This window comes from Nycticebus coucang, chromosome 4 (assembly GCF_027406575.1).
Source record: "Nycticebus coucang isolate mNycCou1 chromosome 4, mNycCou1.pri, whole genome shotgun sequence".
NCBI lineage: Eukaryota > Metazoa > Chordata > Mammalia > Primates > Lorisidae > Nycticebus > Nycticebus coucang.
This window is the reverse complement of record NC_069783.1, coordinates 97,393,804-97,405,017: the sequence shown is the minus strand read 5'-3', so window position 1 is coordinate 97,405,017 and position 11,214 is coordinate 97,393,804. Positions and strand designations below refer to the sequence as shown.

General features: G+C 40.4%; 2 long non-coding RNA genes across 2 annotated transcripts; one reads left to right on the top strand and one right to left on the bottom strand.

The window, feature by feature from the left end:
• Positions 1–1,271: 1,271 nt before the first annotated feature.
• LOC128584206 (uncharacterized) lies at positions 1,272–3,976 on the bottom strand. The gene is made up of 4 exons (XR_008379654.1): positions 3,893–3,976; positions 2,858–3,103; positions 2,263–2,381; positions 1,272–1,433 (listed from the first exon to the last, which is right to left on the bottom strand). It is a non-coding gene; the product is annotated as an uncharacterized LOC128584206 (long non-coding RNA).
• Positions 3,977–8,495: 4,519 nt separating this feature from the next.
• On the top strand, positions 8,496–10,903 carry LOC128584065 (uncharacterized). Its single transcript, XR_008379627.1, has 3 exons — positions 8,496–8,618; positions 10,227–10,351; positions 10,670–10,903. It is a non-coding gene; the product is annotated as an uncharacterized LOC128584065 (long non-coding RNA).
• The last annotated feature ends 311 nt before the right edge of the window (positions 10,904–11,214 follow it).

The window sequence follows — 11,214 nt, the reverse complement described above, 5'->3', positions numbered from 1 at the left end:
CCAGTTCCTGTAACTGCCGTAAGCTTCAGTGTCCTTATTGGTAAAGTGGGAATAATAGTAACACCCATCTTACAGGATTGTCGTAAGGAATAAGTCAAAATGTGTAAATGCCCCGGCACAAGTGGACACTCCATAAGGCGTTTCCATGACCTCTACTGGAGATGACTACTGTCAATGGGTCAGATGTGGCCATCTGCCCAAATGATCTCATTGGCATAAATCAGCACATAAACAAACAAACAAAAACCCTGTCCTTTGGAAGAATGTCAACTTTCTTCCACTGTGTTCACTGATTTTTCCCAAATACCTAAAACAGTGACTAGCATATAAGAGCCACTCAGAAAATACTTGTGGGCAACTGTGTGTGCTGTAACAATCTGAAGAGCCTTTTGCTACACTGCAGTTTGCTTCTACTAAGGTCTTTCTTCATTGAGGATAAAGAAGAGGAGGGGGAGGAGAAGGATCAGAGCTGCAGTGCCTGAATTATGGGACCTTGCAGCTCATTCTATTTTGCAAATGAAGAACTGAGGCCCAGGGAGAGGTCACCTTGCTCTAGTCCAAGCAAGCCACAGAAAGAACATTTCACAACCATATGGTGTTTCATATGCCAGGATGCATTTTAATTATTCTTTTCCTTTAACAGAGGTGGCAGGTAAGGAATTTCCATGGTCAGTTCAGTCATCAAAGCAAATGTGGCCACAAAGTATTCGCTCTTTAGCTTCAAATCATTCTACCCCTCAGATCTTCTATGTCCTCCTATATAAAAATGAGGATATTTGAGAAAAAATACTTTTGTTTTATGCCATTTTCTATGGAAATTATTGGTTCTAGGAAAGTGCTGTGCAGGGGTGTTCAAAATCCACACCCATCTTGTATTCCCATTTAAAATAGAGCATCTCTTTTAAAATCTATTTTATATACCAGCTGCTATGTAAGATTTCTACAGAATTAGGAAAAGTTTAGTCATATAAATAACAAACTTATCTAGATGATCTGGGTTCCTTTCCTCCTACCTATTATGAGAACAGAAAAAGCAAAGCCAATCCATTAATAAGTCACCAGTTTCCAACTGCAGTGCTCATCAGCTTCTCCTTCCCAAGAGTACAGGTCTCAACAGAGCAAGCATGAGAAAGAAGGGAGTGGAGAGAAAGGACGAGAAAGAAGAGGAAGTCAAAAACAATGGCCAAGGGGCAGCGCCTGTGTCTCAAAGGAGTAGAGCACCGGCCCTGTATACCAGAGGTGGTGGGTTCAAACCCAGCCTCGCAAAAAAAAAAAAAAAAAAACAGCCAATAAGATGTAAAAAGCAAGCAATTCTATCGCACTTTCAAACTTGTTGGTCCATGTATTTCTGTATCCATCATCTTCTTTAATCCTTCCAGAAATTCTACAGTATAAGCGCCCAAGGTATTATTTCCACTTGTCCTAGAGAGAAACTGAAACAGTAGAGGGTCAATTAATGCCCAAAGTTATGTCTGCCACTGGTACTGCCAGTGTGGAAATAGAATTCCCATCTTGAGTTCTTTCTACCAGGTACATTGATTAAAACAAGATAAGTCACCTCGCTCAGGCAACTTCCTTAACACCAGTCTGTCTTAACTCATTAAGTAAACAAGATTGGTCCAATGGCTTCTGTCTTTGAGGTCTCAGCTCAGGGATCATGCCACATGTCAAACCCCTTCACAGAACTCGGTCACTGCCACAAACACTGCCCACATTTTTCCACTCCGTATATAGGTAGCACATTCTCCGTTTCAGATCAGTTACTTAGCCACAAGGCTGATGAGCACCTAGTATAGCAGGAGGTATTGTAGTCAACTCCTTGGTAGCACAGAAGTGAAGACAACTGGATGATGTGTTCAGAGCCCGGAGCCTCTCTCTGTTTTGTGACATTTTGGCCTTCTCCTCTCTGCCACTCTCAGCCTGCTCTTTGGGGACCTCAAGGCTTTTGTCAAATTTTTAAAATATTTTCAGATGCAAATGGTTTCCATTTACATTTTGTGTACATCTACATATAGGTTGGTATAAATGAAATTATTCATTTTCTACAGATGTATACACATGTGAATTTCTTAAATGTATCTTTAAAGCTCACATGCCTCGGTCCATTCTAAACACCAAATTCAGAGAGCCCCTCTGAACAGGTGAAGAAGTTTTAGCCATCCCCCTTGCATCCTCTGCTCTATCTAGAACACCGGCTTCCCTGCCCAGCCTTGAAGTGCAGAGCTCTCTCCTACACTTGGTATTAAGAGTAATAATACATACAGATTATTGAGTGCTGGCTGTGTGCTGGGCACCAGGTTGATTGTTGTATTGACTCTGGGAGGTCAAGGCAGGAGGATTGCTTAAGCTCAGGAATTGGAGGCCAGCTGAGCAAGTCTGTACTAAAAATAGGAAAAAAAAATAGCTCTCTTTAAAGAGAAATATTCAAAGTAGTGATCTCATGCCCCTTTCCTGCTCATTCCCTGACCATTGCCCAAAATTTCCCAGGTGTGGCTCTTAATGCACCTGCTGGCCTCTCTTAGACTCTGGAGAAGCAACCAGGGGCTGACCATTGATTTGGAAAGGGAATATACAACATGAGATCACTCAGAACCTTTACAGTGGTCTTAGCTGAGACGCCAAAGGAGAGAATATATACAGGTAATCAGCTCCTTTATTCTCAAAAGAATGGCCAAAACACCTATATTCATTTTCTATTCCTGCTGTAATAGATCCCTATATAAATGTAGCAGTTAAAGACAACACAAATTTATTATCTCATAGTTTCATTACTCAGAAGTCCAATCAGCCCTTGTGGGTTCTCTGCTTGGGGTCCCGTGAAACAAACATGAAGATGGCAGCTGGCAGGGGCTCTTACCTGGGGGCTTTGGGAGAGAATCTGCTTCCAGCTTATGCAGGGGGTTCTTGCTGTTGCAGGACTGCAGCTCCCACACCCTTGCTGGCTGCCACAGGCCACCTTCATGTCCTTGTCTTCCAAGCCAGACACGATGGCTTGAATTTCTCTCACACTGAGGCACTCTTACCTCAGCTTCTGTTTCACATCTGCTGCCTCCAGACAGAGATAGCTCTTTCCTTTGAAGGGCTCATGATTAGACTGAGCAGACTGGAATAATCAAAAATTGTATTCCTATCTTAAGGTCCATCACCTTAATTACAATTGCAAAGTTCTCCGTACCATATACTATAAAATATTCCCAGATTCCAGGAAAATTAGGACAGAGTCATCTTTGGGGGGCCATTCTACCTGTGCTACACCATCCATGTCTTGCAAGGGCTGGCCAAATCCCAATGCTGTGACTATTTGGCCAATTACCATTCTCCAGTTTGCACGTTAGAAGACTAGAAGCTGATATGACAGGGAGAGATATTTATCTGAAAACGCCTCAATAGGCCTCTATAGGCCTCTTCAATATTCTTGGCTTTGAGGAAAACAATGGGGGGGCTAATGTGTGCCTCTTCCCTAAGGAAAAGTATGGAGGAGTATTTATTCCCACCCCAAGTCCAGTGCAGGGACTCTGTGGCCTGGACAATGCTGAGGATCTTTGGGGAATCGATCTGTGGGCTAGAGTTTGAGACGCACAGACTTGAGGCCCCTGGAAAGTTGCAAGCAAGAGGCTGCCTTTGTTCAGAGAGCAAGAGAGACTCTGAGTGAGAAGCCCTTGTGCATTTAACAGTGAAGGGTCACACATAGTTTCCCCAGGCCTGCCAGAAAAGGGTCCCAACAGAAAGCAGCTGTGAGCCAGAGAGCAACCTCGGCTTGCTGCCAGGAGAAAGGAGAGGCAGCAGCCAGTGGAGTGTGGACCACCCCCTTGACCCCCGCTCCCCTCATAGGAGTCTATAATTAGCCCATGAGAATGTCCTGTGAGAGAAAACTACAGCATTTGACACCTACCTCACAGGGGGATACCACACTCTAATTGCAAAAGCCCAGCCATGAAAGAAGTCACTCCTTAACCTCCATCCCAACACCCGGTAAGCTGGAAGTGACAGGATAAGCCCAGAAGCTTTAGAGAAACAGGAAGAAGAAACAAAGGAAACAAGCCACCTCCCCTCTCACTCCCTCCTCACCTTCACCTTCAAGGGCGGAGTAAGCTTGACAGCTTGACGGGGAGGGGCGTTGGGGGGGGTGCAGAACTGGTGCTTTGCACTGGAGTATGCCAAGTAAGTTGTGATCTGGATGCTGTAGGCCTGAGGACTGATGGCTACCAAGGCAAAGTGAACTGGGGCGAGGTGAGCTCTGCCATCCTGGGGCAGGGAGCAGAACCCAGCAGAACTTGTTTGAAGTGGTGATAAGAAATAATGGAGTTGTTTCTCTGCTTACTTATCAAGTGAGACCCACTTAATAAACCAGTCACATTTGATTTTCTATATGATATATGGAGACATTAGTATGCACAGAATGATCATTCCTGCACTTTAATTAATATATAGTCTGTTTATTTTGTGGAACAGACCTGTGGAAACCCAGGTACCAGAACACTTGTATAATTCTGAGAAAGAAGTTTTCTTTTTACTTTACTCAGACAGAATATTTGTAGATTTGTGGGTACTCTTAGTTCTAACCTCTCATATCCTCAATTTTATTTTTTAGTCAATAATATGAAGACATTATCACTGAGCTTACAGGGACATTGTAAGACTTAAATGAAATAAAATAGCATACACAATGGATTGAGCACAGTTTGTGGTGAGTAATCAAGAAATGCATGAATCCTATGTACTCAGTTTTGATATGAGGACAATTAATGACAATTAAGGTTATGGGGGGGGAAGCAGAAAGAGGGACGGAGCGGGGGGCCTTGGTGTGTGTCACACTTTATGGGGGCAAGACATGATTGCAAGAGGGACTTTACCTAACAATTGCAATCAGTGTAACCTAGATTATTGTACCCTCAATGAATCCCCAACAATAAAAAAAAAAAGAAAGAAATGACAATTATTAACACACAATTCTCTGCTTGGTAACGTATGAAAATATGTTTAGTATTATAGTTACAGCACAAGCAAATTGGAAGCTATTCATTCTACAAACTTTTATTGAGCATCCAGATACCAAGGGTAAAATGTTGAGAAGATATTGACTCATCTCAGGACACAGAGGTATTTAATTTGTTCTGAAAAATCGGACATGAAATGCATGTTCAGTTCACTGGAGGAGACAGATATGTAAACAGACAATCCAATGCAGAGTGATAGTTAATCTTATACAAATGTCTGCCTGGTCCCAGTCTGAGTGAGTGTGGGCAAGTACCTGAGTGACTCTGTGATGAGATGGTACCCTGTCTAAGGTTGGTACCCGCCCCACACCCTGAGCAGCTAGGAGAGGCTCCAGCCACCCATGACCCTGACTAGAGTAAGCAGGTCAATAATTTCTTACTTGCTTTTATTAATCATTTGTAAATGTATGTATGGCTTACACTTCTCTCAGTGTTTAATTTTAGAAGTGTTTTGGTCTTTCTTTAGAAGTCTGGTAATATTTTTATGGCCAGAATACATTCCATAGGGACTTACCTTTGTTTAACCAATTAGCCCAGGGTAAAAGTGGTCTTGTTATACATGGTTTTACTTTCCATCATAGTTTCCTAACCTAGCAAGGACATTAAATGAGGACTTACTGTACTTGGACTAACAGTTAGTGATGACTAAGCCATGTGGAGAACTGGCAAGGGAGTAAAGGAGGAAAAAAAAAAGAGTCCCAAAGGGAAGGTTTCAGCCAAGTCTTGAAGGTTATTGACCAGGTGGACATACGGTGAAACAAACCCTCATCCATGTTGTGCCAGAGACATTCACTGTCCACAAACCCAGCTGTGTCCACATTGTGGGAGACAGAGTGGCAGGGATCATATTTGCTTGTACTCTTGATTAGGCTTGAGTAAAGTCTTCTGATTATACTGTATTTGATTATCAAATATCCAATTTAAATAGATTGACCACATCAAACCTAAAGAAATATTATAAAGATGTGCCAAAACAACTCTACCACAGGCTACGTGATTATCCTGTTGATCCTCCATTCTTTCCCCATGAGCAATCCCCAGAAAGTAGAATGGTGGGCCCTCCACTGAGCTGGTCTAAAGTTGCTCTGCCGCCCCTTGCTGGAAAGAGCCCCCTCTGGCAAACTTCTCTGGAAGGATCTGTGGCTCTGCCCTTCTCTTAATTAATATGTTCTACTCGTTCTGTGTGCTTTACTTCAAGCCCACAAAATACATAGATACGTAACAGTTGCTTCCATGTTATCCCACAGGAGCTAATGCATAAAAGGTATCAGCAATTAGTTCTATGTGCAAAATTATTTACCTCCCTCTATGTTCAGCTGCCAAACTGAAGAGTTTTTCATTTGAGGCATTCCACCAGCAAAGGAGTCATTGATCTCTGCCTTCCAAAGAATTACATGGCTAATTGCTATTTGTAGAGAGGGCTACTTGCTATTTGTACAGAGACTGGAAGAGGATTGTTTGTTCCCTTTATTTGTTTATCTGTTACAGGCTAAGATACTGGCTATGTTCTGGATAAAGCTACATTCTAATTGCTTCTTAGGTAACTGTAGTAGGTTGTATTACTATGCAAAATATATACTACTTTCACCTGCGGGAAGATCATACATTTTCAACCCATGGACCCCAGGCATGGCCATGTGAATTAGAGTGTCCTCCCTATAAAAGGATTATACATTTCTGCCTCTGTGACACCAATGTTGGTTATATGGCTTCCTTTGGCCAAAGAAATATAAGAGGAAGTGGAGCAAAAGTTTTAAAATTTTATTTGTGGATCTGTCATATTTTCTTTACCCTCTGCTGTGAAACTGACAATATTCCAGAGCGGAGCTGCTCCTTTATCCTGGGTCCAAGAGATGTAGTTGACTTGTAGGGAATGAATAGCATGACCTAAAAAATTAACCTGGATTTCTATAAGCCTCAAAGAGTTGGGGGCATGTTTGTTACTACCACCTAACTTATTTAGCTGAGTGATACAGTACCTAAATCCTGGGGTCAGCTCTCTCTATGATGACAACAGGACTTGATTCTCAGAATATGTATCTCAGTGATGAAGTGAAATACTGACTTGATCAAACTTTGTAATATAGCCTACCGAAAAGGAATTTCTCTGCATATACCTACAGAATTTGATATAGCTAGTTGGTGCTAGCAGTGAGCTTCAGCCTGTCCCCTGGGCTCTGTGTGGAGTAGAATAAAGAAGTTCAATTTCCAAAAACCAGGCCCTTCAGATATTCTGTCAAATGTTGTCATGTTTACATTATACCCCAAACTATTCAAGATTCAGATGCTGTGACAGTCTTCCCATAATGCACTGGTATCTTCCTGACATGGGAATGATGCTAAAAAGGAATATCCCCTCTTTCAATATCCCAGGTTTTGTCTACAATATTTCAAAGATCCTTCTTGCATTATTTTAAGATTTTTCCAAAGGATAAAGATGCTGTGTTATTTCTGTTTAAATATATGCAACCTCCTTTTAAAGTATATACAACCCCTTTGTTAGGGATAATTATCCCTAAGGTCAAAACCCGCTGTTGGGGTAAGTAGGACTGTTATTTTTAATCTTATCGAACTGATCAGGTCCTAAGGGCACATATTCAATAACCCTGAGCTATAAAACACATACCACAAACCAACAAAAGATTAAATATATCTCTGAATGGAATTAGGTTTTTTAAAAGAACTTAGTTTATTCATATATCTACAATGCATCTCTATAATCACACTCGTATAAATTTTTTTAGCAATTTTGTGAAATTTAAATTATAGCTACTGTTGCTTACATAGTACCGATTCTATTACAATTCAAAGAATTTCAAAGACCTGACATGTCTGTTTGTTTGTTTGTTTGTTTGTTTGTTTTAACCCTAGCTATACTCTATTGCTATCCTTCAGACTGGGAGCAGAAATTATACACCTCTGAAAGAAACAGCGCTGTGTGTCCACCAGGAAGAATGGAACTCACAGAGTTTGGCTGCAAAAAGTTGACAACAGCCATACAGACAATCGGTTCAGTTTGAATTGATGCCTCACTTGAAAATTGCCAATCAGTTGGCCAGACATTCTTTTATCTAGTTAGCTCCATAATTGAGAATTTTCTTCTCTTATTTTCTTTCAGTTATTTTTTTTTCAATTTGAAATGGAAATGAACCATAATTTATTCTTTATGTATCCAAAGGGCTTCATTCATATCATTCTGAGACATCCTGTGAAACAAATCCTGTCTGCTCCTTCGGAGCATGACGGTGTGATGCTAACCAAGTTTCTAAACCCACTGGGGTCTCTTAGCAGTAGCATGGGGCTGATAGCAACTCCCTCGTGAAATGGTGACAAGAAGGAATCCCATAGAAAGCACATCCAGTGTCTGCCATGTCGTAAGTAAATATTAGCTTTGATTACTATTATTGCAGTTGCTTTTATTAGTATTTATCCCTAATAATTATCCCTAAGGTGTTTCAAAGAGAAAGCAGAGAATGGAAGGTGTGGAGAAGAGATGAACTTTATCCTTAGCCAGCATCAATTTATTCCTGGGCAGCAGAGTAAGCGTCTAGTGGTGTAGACGTCCCAGATGTCCTCCTGCATATTTTTCCCTTTACAAATGAAGAACTGCCTCTGAGGAAGGTAAAAAAAAAAAAAATCTATGTCAACAAAGATCTTGAATGGGGGAGAACTCTATATAATATTAGAAATATAAGAAAGAGCAGCACCATCTAGTTTGGGTTATATTTTTAAATTCTGGCTTATAATGTAGTCAACGTTTTTATGATTGTAAATTGCAAGAAGGGACAAAGAAAAGGAATAGCCTAATATAGCAGGGTTTTATTACATATGTCCTGTGAAGTCTTACTTAAAGAGTCTTATAGAAAAATAGAATAGGGCGGCGCCTGTGGCTCAAGGAGTAGGGCGCCGGTCCCATATGCTGGAGGTGGCAGGTTCAAACCCAGCCCTGGCCAAAAACCACAAAAAAAAAAATAAATAAATAAAATAAAATGCTAAAAAAAAAAGAAAGAAAAATAGAATATTTTCATAAAACTGATATGTCTAACATTGATGTTTATCATTGTGTTAAGTGATAACAGTTAAAGACTATTTCTTCAGAACACTGTAACCATTTTTTAAAAATCATTTAAAAATTGCCCCAAACATTTAATCTGTTTAGAGCTTTTAAGTGGAAAATGGAGCTCTGAGTTCCCTTGAAGTCTCTTTAAACTCTATCTGTTACATGAATGGCTAATTTGTACTAATTATCCTTGTCTAGTCTCTTTACTAATGTGCAATGTTCTGAAACAGTAAACTTTTTTAAAAATGAATTTATTTACATTCAAAAGCCATGAAATCAAACTTAAAAAGAATAATGTCAAAAGAGCAAAATTAAAAATAAACAATGAATTTCAAACTAGCAAGCCTGATAAGCCTGATTAAGAACTTCCATGAAGGAAATCATTCACAACTTAATGAGGCTACCTGCCCTTGTCCACTCATATCAGGCATCTTTGGCCACCAGTTTTCCAAACTGCCCACACACTTATTCCTCCAAAATGTCCTGTCAACTCATGTAAGTGTCTTCCAGGTGTCAGGAACAGCTACAAAACAGCAGGCATCGGGATAGTCTCAGAACATTGCACTGAACACCAAAACGGTGAAATTCATTCATGCCAACTCTTCCTTATTTGAAAAACTTGAGAAAGGGCACTGGAATTTGGTCTTCAGTGGATCAATAGTGGATGAAAAAATAATTCTTTATAACTTAACCACATTTTGGTAATAATTACCTGGTAATACACACCACTTTGTTACTAAAAATATAAACAAAAATCTGAGGTCGGAAGGTTTCACTGTTGTTATTTTTTAAAGCGTTTCAAGGGATCAAGTTCCTCTAGCTAAGGGAAAGAAACTTCCAGCAGGGGTTCAGTTACACAACCCAGGGAGGTCAGAGTCACACACATTCTTAACATGTGCCAAAGCGCTGAACCCACTAGGGCAGCTCTAGCCGGGTTTAAGGTTTTTATTGCAGAGATCACCTAGACTGCACTTAGCTTATTCTCGCACTGTTTTTACTTGCCCTTTGTGATGGATGCCGTGTGTCTTCCCAAAAATCGCGTGTACAAGTTCTAATCCCCGGCAACCCAGAATGTGACTGTATTCAGACTCAGAGACTTAAAGAGGGAGTTAAATTAAGGTAAGGTCATCAGGGGAACCCTAATCCAAAACGATGGTTTCTATCATTAGAAGAGATGAGGACACAGGTCCACACAGAAGAAGATGCTATGAAGACACACATGGCCGGAAACCAGGGGAGAGGCCAGAAAACAACCCTGCCACATCTCCATCTTGAGCTTCTGGCCTCTAAAACTGTAAGAAAATAAATTTTTCCTCTCTACGCCACCTAGTACTTTGTTATAGCAGCCCTACCAAACACCTTTCTTGAGCAGTTCCAATAAAAGAATATTTTCTTAAAAAACTCCCTAAAGCTAATGTTTATGGAATACGTTCTTATCATGTTCTAAGAACACCACCCTGGTATTTCCACACATTGGTGTCTACATGTGTAAAAGAGGAATAGTAATCATACCTACCTAATTGTTAATAAGGATTTCATTTTAGCCAGAATACATCATTATTGCTAAGACTTCATGGCAACCCTATGAGGTATTTTTCCCCCCATTTTACAGATGAAAAAACCAAGGCCCAGATTCTACTGAGCAGACCAGTGGACAAACTGAAACTCATACTCTCCAAGGTTTTAAATACAATCATGTGTCTCTTAACACGGGGAGATACAAGTTCTGAGAAATTCATCCTTAGGCGATTTCATCATTTACACAAAGCTAGGTGCTACAACCCATGACACCCTCCTGGGCTGTACACCTGCCCAGCATGTCACCACTTCCCAGCATGATGGTAAGTATTTGTGCAACTAAACATTAATAGGTGCATTTAAAATATAGCACAAAATGTTAAAAATGTTCCATGTGTATAAAGCACTTCTTATGAATGGAGCTTTCAGGACTCAAATTTGCTCTAGGTGAGTCAGTGAGCGGGGATAAATGTGAAGGTCTGAGACGTGACTGTGCACTGCCATAGACTTTAGAAACACGCACACTTGGGCCACACTAAAAATTTATCTTTAAAAATTTCTTTCTTGATAATAAGTTAACCTTAGCTTACGGTAACTTTTTTAATTAATGAAGTTTTAAAATTTTTAAGCTTTTGTACT